This window comes from Dipodomys spectabilis, unplaced genomic scaffold, assembly GCF_019054845.1.
Source record: "Dipodomys spectabilis isolate Male_0828 unplaced genomic scaffold, ASM1905484v1 ptg000032l, whole genome shotgun sequence".
In the NCBI taxonomy this organism is placed as follows: Eukaryota; Metazoa; Chordata; class Mammalia; order Rodentia; family Heteromyidae; genus Dipodomys; species Dipodomys spectabilis.
The window spans coordinates 17,937,545-17,942,491 of NW_024870709.1; positions in this window are offsets into that span (position 1 = coordinate 17,937,545).

A 4,947-nucleotide genomic window follows, 5' to 3' on the forward strand; every position below is an offset into this window, starting at 1 on the left:
CTCATATCTAAAATATACTTGGAACTCAAAAAATTAAACCGCCCAACAACAAATCCTCAAAGAAACAACTGCCCAATAAGTAAGTGGGCAAAACACTTAAAGAGAAGCTTCTCTGAAGAAGAAAGAAGGATGGCCAATAGACACATGAAGAAATGTTCAACATCCATCCCTAGCCATAAAAGAAATGCAAATCAAAACAACATTGAGATATCACCTCACTCCAGTTAGAACGGCAAAAATCAAGAACTCTAACAACAACAGATGCTGGAGGGGATGTGGACAGAAAGGAACCTTACTTCATTGTTGTTGGGAATGTAAACTTGTTCAACCACTTTGGAAAGCAGTATGGAGGTTCCTCAAAAGACTTCACATAGAACTCCCCTATGACCCAGCAATCCCACTTTTGGGCATTTACCCAAATGTTTACAAACAAGACCACACTAAAGCTACCAGCACAACTATGTTTATTGCAGCATTATTTACCATAGCTAAGATATGGAACCAACCCAGATGCCCCTCAGTAGATGAATGGATCAAGAAAATGTGGTATATATACACAATGGAATTTTATGCCTCCATCAGAAAGAATGACAGTGCCCCAATTGTTAGGAAATGGAAAGGTTTGGAAAAAATTATATTAAGTGAAGTAAGCCAGGCCCAAAGAAACATAGGTCCCATGGTTTCCCTTATTTGCAATATCTAGTATATGTATGAGTCAAGCGGAAAAGGTCAGATAATGTGATGTTAGGAAAACAAACCCTTAAATATGTATTTTAATGTTTTTTCTCTTTCATGCATGTGTTTCTAACGCATTTATAAGATTATTTCTTTGTTGCTTTGTATGTCCCTCCCCCACAGTGTAACCCCCACTTTCACTATACTTGATTTCAGTATAACTTGTGGAGGAGATGGGGACAAACAAGTCGTTTAAGGATTCAGGTGGACCTGTTGCAACAATGAGAAGTACAAAATGTCATGTCAAAAAACGAGCTTTACAATGTAGGTGTGGGGGGGGGAGGAGGGGAGGAAGTATTGGGTGGAGGGGCAGGAGGGAGGGTGGGAAGGGAGGTGAAGGGTAAACAAAGGAGGAGGCTGCAATGCTTGGTAAGAAATGTATGCATTATCCTGCCCGTGTAATTGTAATCCCTCTCTACAGTATGTTCTCAAATAAAATAAAATAAAATTTAAAAAAAAACCTAAGAATTAACAAAACACCAAGTAAGTGTTTCACAATGATGTATAGCTGATTTCTCTAATATCATAGCAACCTATACTAGTCCATAGAAATTTGAGAATTTCTTTTTCTTTTGGGGGGGGGGGGTCTGGTCGTGGGACCTGAACTCTGGGCCTGGGTGCTTCCTCAGCTCTTCAGCTCAAGGCTAGCACTCTACCACTTGAGCCACAGTGCCACTTCTGGCTTTTTTCTTTTTGTGGTGCTGAGGAATCGAACCCAGGGCCTCATGCATGCAAGGCAAGTGCTCTACCACTGAGCCACCTTCCCAGCCCAAAAAATTTGAGACTTTCTATAAGTGAATAAAAAACAAAACAGAAAAAATAATGAAATAGGTCTTAAGTACACTTTGGACTTACATAAATTGAAAAAGTACATTTCTGGAAAATTATGAATAAATGAATGTTGGACAATATGCTTGTATATAAATTGTGCTCCTAGCTGTCTATAACTGTATATTATAGAACAGTTTCTGAGTGGTCTTGAACTAACACGACTTTCTGTCTTACTTTGTTTGTTGTTCTTAAGAACAACTTCACAGAAGTAAATATCCAGTGTCTTCAGATGAAGAAGAACTGGCAGAACAGGCATGACTCCATTTCAGTTCCTCCCTAGAAATAGGAAGCCTTTAAATGAATTATTAAGTTAGGCATGTGGCTATGGTATATAAGACTCAGGATTAGCTACTTCCCAAGTCTCTCATCTACAATGCAAGTGAGACACACTTTGTCAAGACTCCATCTTCCCTCTACAGCTTTCGGGGTCCATGGAGACCAGCTTATAATGAAGTCAAGATTTGTGTTTTCCTTTGCTGTCTATCTGCAAATAATATGTCCACTTCTTATAACTTGTTATATATGAATATGTTCTGTTTCAGTGAACTCATACAAGCTACTAATCATAGTATAATACATCTATTTCATATATATATATACATATTTCTGTACAAGTAAAAGAAAACTTTTTATCAGAAATTAGACCTGAACATAGGCTTCTAATTATTTTAAATAAATAAAAAATTAGATTGCATTAATTTTCTGTAGTTATACCCAAATATATTTCAACAAAGAATCCAGAGCAAATAGTACTATATTTCACCTTTTGATGAGAAAGACATGCATCTGTGAAAATAAATTGCAATTCATCATAAGAAATAAGGTTTATAAAGATACATTAATCTGCATTCCTAAAGGATAGTAACTTATTTTCAACTTTTACAATGTTATCAAAAAATGTAGACCTCACGTAAATGTTTTAGTAACCTTTAGAATTACAGAGAATTGTGGCCAGCAGCCATTACCTTAATTTACAAGAGGAAGTACATTTTGATTACGAGAATTTAATTGCTGGTAAATTGATAAATAACAATATAATTACCCTACTTCCCTAGAATAATCTAAATGTAGAGAATAAAAACTATTCTTTATCTGGAAACATGGAGGAAATGCTTCCTATGGAGCCTAATGGATCAAAGGACACATCATAGGTACAAAGCAATTTCCTAGTTTTGCTAGACAATTATGCAGTGAGAAAAAGGTTCACATCATTTCTTGATATACATGAGAACTCCTTCAATTTTATACCCTAATGATCACAGTCTCTTTCAAAGTACAGTATTTCCTGTGCACAAGAAGCTGTTGTAAGCACATTATTTCCTGTGCACAAAGAAACTGTTATATACTTGTTTAGTCTAAAGATATATGTGTGTTTGGGGCAGTGCACTCTGTATAAAGCTAATATCAAATGAGGCACTGCAAATTAAGGCATTCATATCTCTTACCCTTTTTAAAATAAAAATAGGACTGCACACAGGGAAACTTTTTTCATTCTGCAATTGAAAATAGCATTGAAGTTCATATTTGGAAAACTTTTGAAGTTGTTTTCAGGTAATTTGTGAAATGAATAGAAGTAATATTAACATACTTTTTGGGATCTTTATTGATAGCCAGTGTAAGAAATAAGCAAATTAAACACACAGTTTTCCAGGAGTGGTGGCATATGCCTATAATAACAGCACACAGAAGACTGACCCTGGAATATACTAAATGCAAGTGCAGTCTGGTTGAAAGTCTATCTCAAAAAAGCAAGCAAGAAAGCAAGCATGCCAACAAACAGAAACAATGTTTAACCAAATTTAATGGCAAGGTATCCCAAGAACTGCACATTTTGATAAAGAGTATTAAATTGCAAAATGTAGCAAGAGTGTGTTAGTTCTACTTATTCAGAAAACAGAAGATGGAAGCAATAGATGTCTGAGGGAAGTGAGGAAAATCCCAAAGCAAGCAACAGGTATAGGCACAGTCAGTTAGAAATCGATATCTGAAATTGTGCAGACAATTTCAATGCATAAATATATGTAATTCATCATCAGTTCTGAAACAACCTACGCATTCTATGTCCAGCAACTTATTGAAACTGACCCTTTTAAAAACCATTTGGAGAGAAGCTAAATTTAGCAGGATTAGGGAACATGGAAATAAAGGAAGAGTATATCCAGCCAAAAATCACTTAGACAGTTTCACAAATAAACCTTCCAATTCTACTCTAAACTTCCACAACATTAGACCAGCTATTTAATTTCAACCCTCTTCTAAAAACCTATTAAAACACTAAAATCATATCTTTTGGAATAAAAGAAAAAAACTGTTAAATTCCACATGAACTATGGGTGGGTAAGGATAAAAGGAAGACAGAAGAAAGAATAAATTGCCTACAAAAAATTAAAGACCTGGGGCTGGGGAGTTGGCTCAGTGGCAGAGTGCTTGCCTTGCATGCCTGAGGCCCTGGGCTCGATTCCTCAGTACCACAGAAGCAAAAAGAAAAACGCCGGAAGTGGCACTGTGGCTCAAGTGGTAGAGTGCTAGCCTTGAGCTGAAGAGCTGAGGGACAGCATCCAGGCCCAGAGTTCAGGCCCATGACCGGACCCCCCAAAAAAAAAATTAAAGACCATCTCAAATCCAGGCTCTAAAACTAATGTAAATATCATGATTCTTTTGTGATATTTCAACACAAACTAAAATAATACAACACCTGAAAAATATAGTAATAAAATAATACAAAATATGAAAAATTAGTCTTATGTGAAAATCTTAGAAATCAAGTTATATCAAATTGAAGAAAAGATTAGCTCACTTGGGATGTATTGTGGAAAAATGGGTGAGAATGATGAAATGGGTGACTGAGATTGCATTGTATTCACATATTAATATGTTGAATTGAAACAACTCTGTATATCTGCATGTTCAAAAAGTAATGCACTAATTACCTTACTTATGCCTCTGTATATTATCTGTACATACAATTTAACATAATATATATAATAAAAATTAAAATATTTTAATGCAAAAAGTTTATGTAGAATTACACTAGAATGAAAAATACATAATGAATAATGTATCACTAAAACATAACTAAGAGGAAAATTAATTAAATATTAAAAGCAATCATGAAGATAATGAAGATATGAGATAATAAAATCATGGGGCTCTAAACTTGAGGAACTAGAAATCAGACAAGTATCCAGTGCTATGATGTATTAAATAAACACCTATTGGTGATTTTATTAATGAAAAGAGTACATAAATTGGAAGTGATGCTATAGGTCAAGCGATAGAGCACTAGCCTTGAGCTGAACAGCTGAGGGACAGCGCCCAGGCCCAGAGTTCAAGCCCCATGACCTTCAAAAAAAAAAAAAAAGAGTACATAAATGATATACA